General features: G+C 51.9%; 1 protein-coding gene across 3 annotated transcripts in view; it reads right to left on the bottom strand.

The window, feature by feature from the left end:
* Positions 1-3,700: 3,700 nt before the first annotated feature.
* LOC146059332 (butyrophilin-like protein 3) overlaps positions 3,701-17,147 on the bottom strand; it is a 71,721-nt gene continuing 58,274 nt past the window's right edge. For all 3 annotated transcript variants that reach the window (XM_083171466.1, XM_083171468.1, XM_083171467.1), the window contains one exon: positions 3,701-4,999. The gene's annotated coding sequence lies outside the window, so the exon portion shown is untranslated. The remainder of the gene's footprint in view (positions 5,000-17,147) is intronic.

Here is a 17,147-nt window from a genome sequence, read left to right as displayed (position 1 = left end):
AGGAGGTCGCGGGGGTCCGGGCAGACCTGACGCTCACCTGGTGGCTGTGGAGTAATGGTGGATGGTGGGTGTGTACTGTAGCCCTGGCTGGGCGGGGGGAGGTGATCTCAAGGGGGTGGTGGTGTGTAGAACACTGGTCTTTTCCCTAGGAGGGGCGGGTTTGTGTATCCCGCTGGGCGGGAATGTTATACACATAGAACACTGGTCTTTTCCCTAGGGGGGGGCGGGTTTGTGTATCCCGCTCGGCGGGAATGTAATAAACACAGGGGATGAGTGACAGATCTGGCTAAATATATAAGAGATGCCTACAAGATACAGACAGAGTGTTCACAGTAAAATAACATCTAATACACTGAAAAAATCCTGCATTGCATTTAAAGTTTATTGCATCACATAAATCATGTATATAATCATATTGTGAGAGAGAAGAAATATCACAGTGAATATATATAGCTGCAAATAAGAAACCCCAGAAAGCAGAGTTACTATCTATACGGAACTTCCTTATCTTTGCAACCAACGCTACGTCAGTTACGTTAGCTGCTACGTAAGGCTTTTCAGCGAGGGAACCACGCCACCACCCTGCATCCACGCCACCATGTATTACCTTTAGTAAAGTTGTGGCGAGCAAAGCGGGCCCCCGAGGGTACGTAAGTACAGTAGCGTAAGCGGCGGCCGCAAAGATAAGGATGTTCTATCAATACCTGCAAAACTTCCCGAATATATATTGTTACTAATGTTATATAGAAATATCTCACAACTACCATTGAAGCATAAACACGCCCATATGTGGAGCTAGACACGCCCATGTGAGCTAGACATGCCCATATGTGGAGCTAGACACGCCCATGTGAGCTAGACACGCCCATATGTGGAGCTAGACATGCACATGTGAGATAGATACGCCCATATATGGAGCTAGACACGCCCATGTGAGCTAGACACGCCCATGTGAGCTAGACATGCCCATGTGAGCTAGACACGCCCATGTGAGCTAGACACGCCCATGTGAGCTGGACACGCCCATATGTGGAGCTAGACACGCCCCTCGTCACCTGTGAATCTCTCTGACCTTTTGACCATGTCACCCTAATGTATTCTGACCCATTGATGGTCGACCTAATTACTGTCTACCCTCCGCCTCATACCAGGTACAGCACAGGTCTGGCGGCCTCCTAATAACCGGGCAATAAGTGGCAGGCTGGCTTTACCAAATATATGGCTCCGCGTCCCAGGAACCAGTCCGGGATGTGAAGTATTCAGTGCTGGGTGAGCGCCCCCTATGGACAGCTTTTGTACATCACAGAGTGTAACGTGGGAAGGGAAAACAAGACGTGTGTTATTATTACCAGTTATCTCCATGGCGCACATTGGGGCTGATTCAGAGATATGCGCTAATGCAGCTGTGTACTTCCACAATACGCAGCTGCTAACGTCAGCACGTGACTCTGCTTCGAGCCGGTATATGCAGACTGGATGCGGCAGTGGTGACGCAGACGCCATGGGTGTGTACACAGCAGCTGACACACACACCCGACACGCCTGCGGTTTTACAACACCGTATTATCACCAACAAACCGTTGCTTCCTGTCAATCACTTTGTAACTGAAACCTCATTGCGAGCGTCACCTGCTGAGTCTGATGATAATCATTCACTTGCGAATACATCGGAATAGCGCACAAATCTGAAGTGGCCCTTCCGTAGCGCTGTAGAGGATATCTGGTCATTTACACCTATCCCTGCCCCAGTGGAGCTTACACTCTAGGGACCTTATTTTGTGATGGGGGGAAAGGGGTCATTGGAAAGACAAGTGCACAGGCGCGGGAAATCTGGTCTTTTCAGCCAAAATTGTGTATGTTAATCCACAAGTAACTGAAGTACGATGGTAACATAACCATATAGGTAATCGGTGTGGAGTCGCACCCTTGAGAGGAACTACGTTAGGAATTTGAAGAAGGAGAGACTCTCTTTTTGTTGGGGCGCTCAAATTGTTGAGGCAATGTAGAGGTCCAACTGAGCGTCTTCAGAAAGTGTAACCATGTATCAGATAAACAGTAACACTATAGAGAACATGTTACAGGGCCTTATTTTGGTTCATTCTTTCTGACAAAATCCTTCTTAGATGGGCAAAACCATGTGCACTGCAGGGGGGCAGATGTAACATGTGCAGAGAGAATTAGATTTGGGTGAGTAATTTTGTTTCTGTGCAGGGAAAATACTGACTGCTTTATTTTTACACTGCAATATAGATCTCACTTTGAAGTAAAACCCCACCCAAATCTAATTCTCTCTGCACAAGTTCCATCTGCCCCACCTGCAGTGCACATGGTTTTGTCCATCTAAGAAGGATTTTGTCAGAAAGAATGAACCAAAATAAGGCCCTTTGTCTGCCAGTACTTTGTATCTAGAGAGTATCCAGATGTCCGCTCAGGGTTATATAATGAGAGAGCGATGGTGCGGACATTCACTCTGCAGAGAAGATGTCATCGTTCTAGTATTGGTTTTGGAGGACAGGGATTCAAGTTAACCCAATGGTAAGTAACACTTGTTCCGTGTAATTAACACTAATTAATATCCATGTGTGAGCATCTGACGCACAAATACAACATCGATGTCACAGTGATTGTGGTAATTAGCGTTAATAATACTCAATTTATCCCCAAGGACCGTCAATGGGTTGTGTGATACTGTATATGGTTATTTTACACACAATTTATACCATAATAGTCCAGACTCCAATCAAAGCGAAACATATTCACAATAATACGGACAGCCGGCGACATTGTGCAAATACGCCAATGTGTTAATAGATTCCGCAGTTTTAAGGTAAATAGAATAATTCTAGATCATTGACTCAGGTAGACAGATATTCCACATTCGTATATGATTAATTACCCCTTTTCCACTAGCTGAAATATCCCGGGTTTTTGCACGGGAGCGCGCAAAACCCGGGATTTTAGGCAAGTGGAAACGCTCCCTGTTGAATAACCCAGGTTGTGAGACCCGGCAGAGCTGCCGTCCCCGAGGGTGACCCCAAGCCATTAGGCAGAGGGAAGCCTACCGAGGATCTCTCCTAACTTCGGTGCGGAGGACCCACCCGCCCTAACCCTTCCAGGGGTTGAGGGAAGAGGGTCTCTCTGAGCTTCTGTGAAGAGGAAACACGATCCCTATTTCAGCAGCCCCCCCGCCGTGCATGGTGGTCTCCGCAGCACTACTCCCGATCAGACACGTAGAGACGGGGTGACTGACTGCGCTTTGAGTGACGGTTTGGCACTGGGTTGCTGCTGGGTGTCTGGGTGAGACTACAAGCTACCCAATAGACATACAGTGGAAGAAGGGGGGGGGGGAACACACCTGCGCACACCTCTACCGTACAACAATATAATACACTAGACCTTCTAGGTGTATAAATAAATATTTTATTGTGACCTTTTTTTGGAGTCCAGACTCCAATTTAATATATTAATATAATGGACTTTTATGGTATAAATTGTGTGTAAAATAACCATATATGTATCACACAACCCATTGACGGTCCTTGGGGATAAATTGAGTATTATTAACGCTAATTACCACAATCACTGTGACATCGATGTTGTATTTGTGCGTCAGATGCTCATACATGGATATTAATTAGTGTTAATTACACGGAACAAGTGTTACTTACCATTGGGTTAACTTGAATCCCTGTCCTCCAAAACCAATACTATAGCGATGACATCTTCTCTGCAGAGTGAATGTCCGCACCATCGCTCTCTCATTATATAACCCTGAGCGGACATCTGGATACTGTTCATCTGATACATGGTTACACGTCACGGACCGCACTTATTCCAGTGTGTGTATAGTCCCACAGCACATCACCAATACTATAGCGATGACATCTTCTCTGCAGAGTGACTGTCCGCACCATCGCTCTCTCATTATATAACCCTGAGCGGACATCTGGATACTGTTCATCTGATACATGGTTACACGTCACGGACCGTACTTATTCCAGTGTGTGTATAGTCCCACAGCACATCACCAATACTCCTATCACTAACGTAACAATTTCATTTTCAAGAACGCCCCAACAAGCAGAGAATCTTTCCTTCTTCTTCAAACTCTAGGGACCTTATTCGTTCCATACGCTCACATGCAAATTCGCATTGAAGCGGGATGTTTTCTAAATGCGCATTTCTGTGGCTGTGCATGCGCCAGGTGCCGGTGGGAGGGGTTTATTGGGCGGCGGGCCAGGGGACTCGTCCATGGGAACGCCCAACATTTCCTGGATATTGACCGGTGACATCACTGATATTACCCGCAGATGTATGGTTGCTCTGAGCATCCTTAGATGTGCGAGTGCCTTCCACATCATTCGATGGTCAGTGAGCATCGAATGATGTGGGTGTTCCCGGCTGCGAATCGATGTTTGTGTCAAACATCCATTGTCAGCCAGTGCGTGCGATCACACGCTGAGAATGGGTGGTGGCCGGGCCTCCATTCACAAGGCAGGTTTGGTGAACTCGCAAGGCTGCGAATTCGTGCTGACTCCATTCCCCTCTATCCCCAAGTGCCCCCCCGGATGGAGCCAGAGAAACTGCTACTGTAATTACTATAAATCTTGTTATTCTATATATATATATATTTGTGCTGGTGAAACATTGGATCATCACCATCAGGCCTTCATAAACCATCATTTCCGATATGAGAGGCCGCCGGGTGCGGGGGTCCTGCTGTGCTGCCCAATAGGCAGCATGGCAGACACTGGGGGAGGGTGCGGAGTAGCGGGATGCCCCCCTGTGATTGGCGGTAGCAGGCGGATTCTCTTCTTGCCGCCGCCCACGCTGTGTATCTGTTTGGGGACAGGTCAGATAACGCACCGCCCGGCGTGGTCACAGTGAAGTTACATCATCCAAATATTCTTCTTTGGGACAGATATATAGGGGCGGGGAAACATTCACATCATGGGCGGGCAAGCCTTACACACACCGGCCAATAGCAAGAAGCCCAGTCCTGGGGAAACAAAGAATGAAAAGAGAGAACAATGTGTATTATTGTATTACTGACACCAAATAGTACAAGACACACACACACACACACATCACATACATATCACACACACATCACACACACATAACAACGACAAACACATCACAAGACACACACACACATCACACACACACACATACATATCACACACTCATCACAACGACACACATCACATCACACACACACATCACAAGCACACACACATCACACATACACACACATACATATCACACACTCATCACAACGACACACATCACACACACACACATCACAAGCACACACACATCACACACACACATCACACATACACATCACACACACACACACACATCACACACATCACAGACACACACATCACACACACACATTCATATCACACACATCACAATCACACAAACACATACATACATACACATCACACACACATTACAGACAAATACACACATACACATCCCACACACATACATACACATCACACACACATTACAGACAAATACACACATACACATCCCACACACACACATCCCACACACATACATACACATCACACACACATTACAGACAAATACACACATACACATCCCACACACACACACATACACATCCCACACACATACATACACATCACACACACACACACACATACATACACATCACACACACATCACATACATATCACACACACATCACACACACATAACAACGACAAACACATCACAAGACACACACACACATCACACACACACACACACACACATACATATCACACACACATCACACACACATCACACACACATCACACACACATAACAACGACAAACACATCACAAGACACACATCACAAGCACACACACACATCACATACATATCACACACACATAACAACGACACACATCACATCCACACATCACAAGCACACACACACATCACACATACACACACATACATATCACACACTCATCACACACACATAACAACGACAAACACATCACAAGACACACACACACATCACACACACACATCACATACATATCACACACACATCACACACACATAACAACGACAAACACATCACAAGACACACACACACATCACACACACACATACATATCACACACACATCACACACACATAACAACGACAAACACATCACAAGACACACACACATCACACACACACACACATACATATCACACACTCATCACAACGACACACATCACATCACACACATCACAAGCACACACACATCACACATACACATCACACATACACATCACACACACACACACACACACACATACATACATACATACATACATACACATCACACAGATCACAGACACATCACAATCACACAAACACATACATACATATCACACCACACACACATCACACATACACATCACACACACATTACAGACAAATACACACATACACATCCCACACACACACATACACATCACACACATAGGCGAATCTAGAAATATGCTAATGAGTGGTCCTAGACTGGAGATAATGAATTTGCGTTCGGTGAAGCGGGGGCGTAGCTTAAAAAGGGGTGTGGCCTCATTTGAAGGGTGTAGGGCCTGTAGGGCACTGGGCAGGGCATCGGGAAAGATTACAGCCTTTTTTTTTAAATTAAAGCCATTGCTGGGCACACAAACACACGTGTGCGCGCTAGTCCCGCCGCAGCAGCACAACACATGCAGGAGCCGGAGGGGGAGGAGGAGGAAGTCACGGCGGGAGCCGGCGCCGCCCGACGTCATGTGGCGCACACTCCGCAAAGGACCATGGGAGGAGCTGCATGCAGTCGTGCATGCGCGCAGCCCTCCTGGGTCCTGCGGACATATATTTAATGCAAAATCCGGGCAACGGCGGTGAAAATTTACATTTAAAGGTACAGGTGCCGGGCAGTCTAATGGGTGGTCCGGTGCACCCCCGGACCACCCCTTAGATTCGCCTATGATCACACACACATTACAAACACATATACACACAGAGACACATCACAGACACATACACATCACAAACACACAAACACACACACAGACACATACACATCACAAACACACAAAGACACACACAGACACATACACACACACACACACATCACAAACACACAAAGACACACACAGGCACATACACACACACATCACACAAAAACATCACACACACATCACAAGCACACACACTCACAGACACACAAACGCAGCACAGACAGACACACATACCACACACAGCACAGACACACACACACACAAATATACACACGTCACAAGCACATACACATCAAACACACACATACACATCACACACACATAACAGATACACACACATATACACATCACAGACACACAAACACAGCACAGACACACACACACACACACACACAGCACATGCAGGGCTGATTCTAGACAATTTATCTCCCAGTGCTAAGAAATTAAAATGCGCCCCCCCCCCCCCATACATAATGTGGTAATGAAGAAATTGTGCGCACTGCAAAAAGGGGTGTGGTTTAAACTAAGGGGTGTAGCATAGTTATAATGGGTGTGGTCTAGCAGAAAAACAATCACCTCACACCTCACTTTTGCAGCCTGCATGACCAGACATTGGTTACTGCAGGAATGGTCGTTGTCCTCCAACGCTTATAGGTTAGAAGGTTAGGCTGCAGGTGGGGAGGTTAGTGTAAAGCTGCGGGCAGGGCCGCCAAACAAGGGGGGTCTAGGGGTATTTGAGTCCGGGAGGGGAGGTTAGGGTTAGGCTGCAGGAGGGGGAGGTTAGGGTTAGGCTGTGGGAGGGGAGGTTATGGTTAGGCTGCGGGAGGGGAGGTTAGGGTTAGGCTGTGGGAGGGGAGGTTAGGGTTAGGCTGCGGGAGGGGAGGTTAGGGTTAGGATGCGGGAGGGGAGGTTACGGTTAGGCTATGGGAGGGGAGGTTAGGGTTAGGCTGCGGGAGGGGAGGTTAGGGTTAGGATGCGGGAGGGGAGGTTAGGGTTAGGCTGCGGGAGGGGGAGGTTAGGGTTAGGCTGTGGGAGGGGAGGTTAGGGTTAGGCTGCGGGTGGGAGGTTAGGGTTAGGCTGCAGGAGGGGAGGTTATGCTTCGGGAGGGGAGGTTAGGCTGCAGGAGGGGAGGTTAGGGTTAGGCTGCAGGAGGGGAGGTTAGGGTGAGGCTGCGGGAGGGGAGGTTAGGGTTAGGCTGCAGGAGGGGAGGTTAGGGTTAGGCTGCGGGAGGGGAGGTTAGGGTTAGGATGCGGGAGGGGAGGTTAGGGTTAGGCTGCGGGAGGGGAGGTTAGGGTTAGGCTGCGGGAGGGGAGGTTAGGGTTAGGATGCGGGAGGGTAGGTTAGGGTTAGGCTGCGGGAGGGGAGGTTAGGGTTAGGCTGCGGGAGGGGAGGTTAGGGTTAGGCTGCGGGAGGGGAGGTTAGGGTTAGGCTGCGGGAGGGGAGGTTAGGGTTAGGCTGCGGGAGGGGAGGTTAGGGTTAGGCTGTGGGAGGGGAGGTTAGGGTTAGGCTGCGGGAGGGGAGGCTAGGTGAAGGCTACGGGAGGGGAGGTTAGGGTTAGGCTGCAGGAGGGGATGGTTAGGGTTAGGCTGCAGGAGGGGAGGTTAGGGTTAGGCTGCAGGAGCAGAGGTTAGGGTTAGGCTGTGGGAGGGGAGGTTAGGGTTAGGATGCGGGAGGGGAGGTTAGGGTTAGGCTGCGGGAGGGGAGGTTAGGGTTAGGCTGCGGGAGGGGAGGTTAGGGTTAGGATGCGGGAGGGGAGGTTAGGGTTAGGCTGCGGGAGGGGAGGTTAGGGTTAGGCTGCGGGAGGGGAGGTTAGGGTTAGGCTGCGGGAGGGGAGGTTAGGGTTAGGATGCGAGAGGGGAGGTTAGGGTTAGGCTGCGGGAGGGGAGGTTAGGGTTAGGCTGCGGGAGGGGAGGTTAGGGTTAGGATGCGGGAGGGGAGGTTAGGGTTAGGCTGCGTGAGGGGAGGTTAGGGTTAGGCTGCGGGAGGGGAGGTTAGGGTTAGGCTGCGGGAGGGGAGGTTAGGGTTAGGCTGCGGGAAGGGAGGTTAGGGTTAGGATGCGGGAGGGGAGGTTAGGGTTAGGCTGCGGGAGGGGAGGTTAGGGTTAGGATGCGGGAGGGGAGGTTAGGGTTAGGCTGCGGGAGGGGAGGTTAGGGTTAGGCTGCGGGAGGGGAGGTTAGGGTTAGGATGCGGGAGGGGAGGTTACGGTTAGGCTATGGGAGGGGAGGTTAGGGTTAGGCTGCGGGAGGGGAGGTTAGGGTTAGGATGCGGGAGGGGAGGTTAGGGTTAGGCTGCGGGAGGGGGAGGTTAGGGTTAGGCTGTGGGAGGGGAGGTTAGGGTTAGGCTGCGGGTGGGAGGTTAGGGTTAGGCTGCGGGAGGGGAGGTTATGCTTCGGGAGGGGAGGTTAGGCTGCAGGAGGGGAGGTTAGGGTTAGGCTGCAGGAGGGGAGGTTAGGGTGAGGCTGCGGGAGGGGAGGTTAGGGTTAGGCTGCAGGAGGGGAGGTTAGGGTTAGGCTGCGGGAGGGGAGGTTAGGGTTAGGATGCGGGAGGGGAGGTTAGGGTTAGGCTGCGGGAGGGGAGGTTAGGGTTAGGCTGCGGGAGGGGAGGTTAGGGTTAGGATGCGGGAGGGGAGGTTAGGGTTAGGCTGCGGGAGGGGAGGTTAGGGTTAGGCTGCGGGAGGGGAGGTTAGGGTTAGGCTGCGGGAGGGGAGGTTAGGGTTAGGCTGCGGGAGGGGAGGTTAGGGTTAGGCTGCGGGAGGGGAGGTTAGGGTTAGGCTGCGGGAGGGGAGGTTAGGGTTAGGATGCGGGAGGGGAGGTTAGGGTTAGGCTGCGGGAGGGGAGGTTAGGGTTAGGCTGCGGGAGGGGAGGTTAGGGTTAGGATGCGGGAGGGGAGGTTAGGGTTAGGCTGCGGGAGGGGAGGTTAGGGTTAGGCTGCGGGAGGGGAGGTTAGGGTTAGGCTGCGGGAGGGGAGGTTAGGGTTAGGATGCGGGAGGGGAGGTTAGGGTTAGGCTGCGTGAGGGGAGGTTAGGGTTAGGCTGCGGGAGGGGAGGTTAGGGTTAGGCTGCGGGAGGGGAGGTTAGGGTTAGGCTGCGGGAAGGGAGGTTAGGGTTAGGATGCGGGAGGGGAGGTTAGGGTTAGGCTGCGGGAGGGGAGGTTAGGGTTAGGATGCGGGAGGGGAGGTTAGGGTTAGGCTGCGGGAGGGGAGGTTAGGGTTAGGCTGCGGGAGGGGAGGTTAGGGTTAGGATGCGGGAGGGGAGGTTAGGGTTAGGCTGCGGGAGGGGAGGTTAGAGTTAGGCTGCGGGAGGGGAGGTTAGAGTTAGGCTGCGGGAGGGGAGGTTAGGGTTAGGCTGCGGGAGGGGAGGTTAGGGTTAGGCTGCGGGAGGGGAGGTTAGGGTTAGGCTGCGGGAGGGGAGGTTAGGGTTAGGCTGCGGGAGGGGAGGTTAGGGTTAGGATGCGGGAGGGGAGGTTAGGGTTAGGCTGCGGGAGGGGAGGTTAGGGTTAGGCTGCGGGAGGGGAGGTTAGGGTTAGGATGCGGGAGGGGAGGTTAGGGTTAGGCTGCGGGAGGGGAGGTTAGGGTTAGGCTGCGGGAGGGGAGGTTAGGGTTAGGCTGCGGGAAGGGAGGTTAGGGTTAGGATGCGGGAGGGGAGGTTAGGGTTAGGCTGCGGGAGGGGAGGTTAGGGTTACGATGCGGGAGGGGAGGTTAGGGTTAGGATGCGGGAGGGGAGGTTAGGGTTAGGCTGCGTGAGGGGAGGTTAGGGTTAGGCTGCGGGAGGGGAGGTTAGGGTTAGGCTGCGGGAGGGGAGGTTAGGGTTAGGCTGCGGGAAGGGAGGTTAGGGTTAGGATGCGGGAGGGGAGGTTAGGGTTAGGCTGCGGGAGGGGAGGTTAGGGTTAGGATGCGGGAGGGGAGGTTAGGGTTAGGCTGCGGGAGGGGAGGTTAGGGTTAGGCTGCGGGAGGGGAGGTTAGGGTTAGGATGCGGGAGGGGAGGTTAGGGTTAGGATGCGGGAGGGGAGGTTAGGGTTAGGCTGCGGGAGGGGAGGTTAGGGTTAGGCTGCGGGAGGGGAGGTTAGGGTTAGGCTGCGGGAGGGGAGGTTAGGGTTAGGCTGCGGGAGGGGAGGTTAGGGTTAGGCGGCGGGAGGGGAGGTTAGGGTTAGGCTGCGGGAGGGGAGGTTAGGGTTAGGCTGCAGGAGGGGAGGTTAGGGTTAGGCTGTAGGAGGGGTGTCACACGTAGCCGCGACGGAGCGCGGCGGGTACAGTACTCACCCGTCCGCGCCCGCTGCCGGCTAGCGTGTGCAGGCTCCGGTCTGCGGTGTGCGGGTAGCGGCAGCTCTGGGTAGGGATGGCAGCAGGGGAGCGTCAGGTAGCGGTGTCTTTGCAGATAGTGGTGCTGGGAGGCCGGCGTCGCCATCTTGGTTGAGGGCAGGAGACAGATTGGCCCAGAGTGGAGGTTCCCTCCTCATCCTGCGCTGACAGCCAATGGCAGCCGTCCCCTGGGGATATAAGGGATCTGCCTAGGCTGTTCAGTGTCAGTGCAATGAGTCTTTGGAGTCATTCACAACTCCTAGCTGATTCCCGGATCCTGGCCCTTTCTCTCCTGACTCTGGTGCCTTGCTCCCTGCATCTTGCTACAAGGAAGTTTTTTCCTGACACCAATGCTGCAAGTCCTACCTAGTGCTTGTTCCTGCTTGTGTCCCAGAATTACCCTGCACAGCATTCCGCTGCCCTCCTTCATACAACTCAGTCATTCCATCATCTTTCAGTCATCCGGATCCATTTCTTCTGTCATCAAATCAACCTCTTTCCGGATCTTCCTCTATGTACTCTGGCTCGTCAAGTACACGTTTCCAGATTTACCTGCTCGTTATTAATATTGTGCTGGACTCTATTTAATTTATCCCAACTGTCACTTAAAGAAGTATTTGAGTGAAGTTTATCATTTATGAAATCTGTTATTAAACCTGCACGTTTCAATCCTACTCCTCCTGGTCCGTCTCCGGCTTCTGTGCACCACACGACTCCATCCAGCCCTTTAGCCGTGACAGTTTGCACTGACCCGATGGAATCGGGTGAAGCACAGGCCTCCATGACGGATGTTCTTCAAGGCATCATGGCTCGCTTGGAACAGGTAGAGGCTACCCAGCGTCAAGTGGCTCAATTTCTCCAGACCTTGTCACCACCTCAGGCGGCTCCCCCAGTTTCGGCAGCACCAACCTCCGGAGCTTCGACCTCTGCTGCTCCTCCTGGGCCAGCTGCTCCTCACCATCTACAACTATCAACCCCCAGTAAATATGACGGGTCCCCGAGGGGGTGTCGAGGATTCCTGAATCAATGTGACGTCCATTTTACCCTCCAGCCTTCCAATTTCCCCTCTCCCAAGACTCAGGTGGCTTACATCGTGTCCCTACTGGCGGGTCCAGCCCTGGAGTGGGTGTCCCCCCTTTGGGAGCGTGCGGATCCCATCCTCAACAACTATGAAGAATTTGTGGCCTCCTTCCGTCGCATCTTCGACGAGCCTGGCAGAGTGTCCTCCGCAGCCACGGAGATCCTAAGGATTCGTCAGGGCAGTCGCCCAGTGGGACAATATGTCGTACAATTTCAAACCCTGGCTTCCGAACTTAGATGGAACGAAGAGGCTCTCGTTTCTGCCTTCTGGAACGGCCTAGCCGGGCGCATCAAGGACGAATTAGCAACTCGCAATTCTCCTTCCACCCTGGCTGAACTCATTTCATTATGTAACAAGGTCGATCTGCGACTCCAAGAATGCCAACTTGAGAGGAATCGCTCTGATCGCCTTCGCCCTCGATTCCCTTCCAATGTCGCACCAGCTTCCAAACCAACCCCGCCTCCTGCGGTGTCAACAGATGAGCCCATGCAAATCAACCGCTCCCGTCTTTCTCTCGAAGAGAAGTCCCGAAGACGGCGAAAGAATCTGTGCATGTACTGTGGTTCCTCAGCTCACTTATTGGCTTCCTGCCCGCTGCGGCCGGGAGACGACCGCTCCTAATCTCCCCGAGGGAGGTCCGATTAGGAGTCTTGCTTCCATCTCCCTCTTCTTCTGATTCCACCATTCCGGTTACCCTTGTGTGTCCCCAAGGGAGAAAAAGAGTTCAGGCCCTATTGGACTCTGGAGCAGCGGGAAACTTCCTTTCTTCCTCATTTGTCACCCAACATGCCCTGCCTGTACAACCCCTGGATCACTCGCTGGTCCTCACTGCAGTGGATGGGAGTCGAATTCGTAGTGGACAAATCACCCATCAGACCACCCCGGTGACACTGCTCATAGGAGCTCTACATCAAGAGACCCTCGAATTCTTCATTCTTCCACAGTCCTCACACCAAATGGTCCTGGGCCTTCCCTGGCTCTCCAAACATAACCCACACATCGATTGGACCAATATGGAGGTCAAGGCCTGGGGAACAGATTGCCAGTCTACTTGCATTCCTCAGATCCTTCCGGTCTACCAGACCCATCCACAAAGTGAGGGTAACTGTCCTTCATCCTCTTCAGTTCCACCCTTGTCAATACCCGCACCATATCGTTCATTTACAGATGTCTTCAGTAAAGGTGGTGCCGACACCCTGCCTCCTCACCGTCCTTGGGACTGCCCGATAGAGCTGGTGGCCGGGAAATTCCCTCCTCGTGGCCGCATCTATCCCCTGTCGCTACCCGAGACTGAGGCCATGTCCTCGTACATTCAAGAGAACTTAAACAAAGGTTTCATTCGACCATCTACTTCTCCGGCCGGGGCCGGGTTTTTCTTTGTGAAAAAGAAGGATGGCGGTCTTCGGCCATGTATCGACTATAGGGGCCTGAACGACATCACCATTAAAAACCGCTATCCCTTACCTCTTATCGCAGAACTATTCGACAAGATCAGAGGGGCAGTAATCTTTACTAAATTGGACCTGCTAGGGGCCTACAATTTGATCCGGATCCGTCCAGGTGACGAGTGGAAGACGGCTTTTAATACGCGCAACGGTCACTATGAATACCTGGTGATGCCCTTCGGCCTTTGTAACGCCCCCGCCGTCTTCCAACAGTTTGTAAATGATATCTTTCGGGACTTGCTGTACCACTCCATCGTAGTCTATCTAGACGATATACTCATCTTCTCTCCAAATCTTCAACTTCACAGACAGACAGTGTCCGACTACGACGTCTTCGCCAAAATCAACTGTTCTGCAAGTTGGAGAAGTGCGTTTTTGAGGTCACGTCCATTCCATTCTTGGGTCACATTCTCTCCGCCACTGGGATAGAGATGGACCCAGAGAAGGTGAGAGCCATCCAAGACTGGGCAGCCCCCACAACACTCAAAGGAATTCAGAGATTCCTAGGGTTCTCAAACTATTACCGGCGATTTATCCGGAACTTCTCCACTATCGCTGCTCCCCTCACTGCTCTCACTTGCAAGGGAGCTTGTCAGCCGTCGCCGTCCCAGAGCGTCACTGCGTTCTGTCACGTCCGGGACGGGCGGCGGAGATGGAGCGCCGGGGGAGCGTCGGGGGCGTTGCCTAGCAGCGCCCCGAGCTTCCGGCTCTGTTGCTCCGGCTGCCAGGTATCGGGGCGTTGCTAGGCAACGTCCCCGAGTCTCCAGACAGCGTGCGGCGTCAGCGCAGCTGACGTCCGCACAGTCACAGGCGGCAAATTCAAATAAATAGCCGGCGTCTGCTGGGAACAGACGCCGGTTATAGCTTTGGTGTGCCCTGCAGCCTTTGTGTTCCTGGTTCCAGCAGCTCCGTTACAGTACCCCGTGCCGTGATCCTTGCTGTGATTCGGATAAGTCCTTACCTTTTGTTCCTTTATTATATTCCATCTTGTCAGCATTGTTGCTTGTATCTCATATTATTATATTCCATCTTGTAAGCATTGTTGCTAGTACCTTATATTATTCTATTCCACCCTCTGGGCATTGTTGCCTTTATTACCACTGTTATACAGTTATTCCACCTTTTCGTATTGTTACGTCTGATATACCCCTTGGGTCTGCCTTGTCCCTTGCGTGGCTACCCCGTGGGTATCCGGGGCCTCCTTGCCTTCTGTGGGTTTAGATAGTTTTACCCTTGCACTCCACTAGCCTTGGCGGTCGTGTTGTCCCTACGTAAGACCAGGTGGCATCGAGGTGGGAGCCTGACTAACGGGCTCTCACGAACGCGGCTATTATTGGTGAAGCTTAGCCCTCTGCACACGTCCGCCAATTCCGGTTGGAGGCAACGGAGTTAGGGGTGGCAAGAGAGTTCCCGGACCATAACATTATAACCGGCCACAAAATAATAGTAACACAACCATATTCCCTCTACAGTGGTTGTGTGTTTCTTGGTTTAGCATGGATCCCAATGCGGGGGTTCCGGCCCAGGTTTTTGCTGATCAGTTACACCTCCTCACTCAGCAGTTGCAGGATCTTACTCTCAGGGTAGAGTCTCAGGAAGAGGTTCGCAGAGCAGCTCCTCCAATGGCTGTGTCGGTTAAGGAACCCAAGATGAGTCTTCCCGATCGGTTCTCTGGGAACCGAAATCAGTTCTTTAATTTCAGGGAGAGCTGCAAATTATATTTCCGGTTACGGCCCCTTTCCTCCGGGTCTGAACTACAGAGAGTGGGGTTGGTGATTTCCTTGCTCCAGGGGGATCCACAGACATGGGCTTTTGGGCTGAAGGCAGACAGTCCGGCTCTTCGGTCTGTGGAGTCCTTTTTCCAGGCAATGGGGATTTTATATGATGACCCAGATAAGGCAGCCGCAGCAGAGGCTCATCTTAGATCTCTTAAACAGGGTCGCCAGGTGGCAGAAGCTTATTGCTCTGAATTCCGGCGATACGCCAAGGATTCAGGGTGGAATGATCCAGCTTTACGCTCCCAATTTAGGGTAGGGCTGTCTGACCACATAAAGGATTCTCTGGTTCAGTATCCCACACCGACGTCCCTGGACGATCTCATGCAGCTGGTTATCAGGGTGGATCGCCGGCTCCGTGAGAGACGTTCAGAACGGGGGGCAGGTTTGGCGCCATTGCCCAGTGTCTCCGAGGACTCCACCGTCGACCTCGGGGAACCCATGCAGCTGGGCGCAGCTCGCTTATCTCCACAGGAGAAGGCGAGACGGCGTTCCCAGGGCCTCTGTCTCTACTGCGGGGTCCGGGGACACTTGGTGAATTCCTGTCCTGAGCGTCCGGGAAATGCCAAGGCCTGAGGATGCAGGGAGACATCCTGTCAGGCCTATCTCTTATATCTCCCAGTAATTCTTTATTAATTCCCATATGTATTTTGTCTGAAATTCATAGGTGGGATGGCCAGGCATTTATTGATAGTGGGGCTGCGGGTAATTTTCTGGACTCACAGTTAGCTCAGGAACAGGGGATTGCTCTCATACCAGTATCTCCAGAGATTTCGGTCTATGGCTTAGATGGCAATCGCTTGCCCAGTGGGGTTATTACACAGCGTACCGTCCCTCTACTGGTCCAGGTTGGGGTCACCCATTCTGAGTTCTTATCTTTTTTTATTTTTCATAGCCCTGTTACACCCGTAGTACTGGGATTGCCATGGCTCAAATTACACAACCCACGTTTTGATTGGCAATCAGGGGAACTTGTAAGTTGGGGTGAACAATGTTCTCATAATTGTCTGGCCCTTCCAGTCCGCATGGTGACTCCCTCAGTTTCGGAGGTACCTGAACCTTATTGGTCATTCTCTGACGTGTTTTCCAAAAAGGAAGCAGACGTCTTACCCCCTCATAGACCTTATGATTGCGCCATTAATCTTGTTCCTGAGGCCAAACTTCCCAAGGGGCGACTATACTCCTTGTCTCTCCCTGAAGAGAAGGCGATGGAGGAGTATATTGAGGAAAACCTCAAAAAAGGGTTCATTAGGCCCTCAAAGTCACCCGTCGGAGCCGGCTTCTTTTTCGTGGGGAAAAAAGACGGCTCCTTACGCCCGTGTATTGATTTTAGACAGCTTAATGCCATTACAGTAAAAAATTCGTATCCTCTTCCACTCATATCTGTCCTCTTCGATCAACTACGTAAGGCATCCATTTTTTCTAAAATTGATTTGAGGGGGGCGTACAATTTAATTCGCATCAAAGCAGGTGATGAGTGGAAAACGGCGTTCAATACGCATTCTGGACACTATGAGTA

This window comes from Crinia signifera, chromosome 2 (genome assembly GCF_055691185.1).
Source record: "Crinia signifera chromosome 2, ASM5569118v1, whole genome shotgun sequence".
NCBI lineage: Eukaryota > Metazoa > Chordata > Amphibia > Anura > Myobatrachidae > Crinia > Crinia signifera.
The sequence above is the reverse complement of the archived record's forward strand: the minus strand, read 5'-3'. Positions and strand labels throughout refer to the sequence as shown.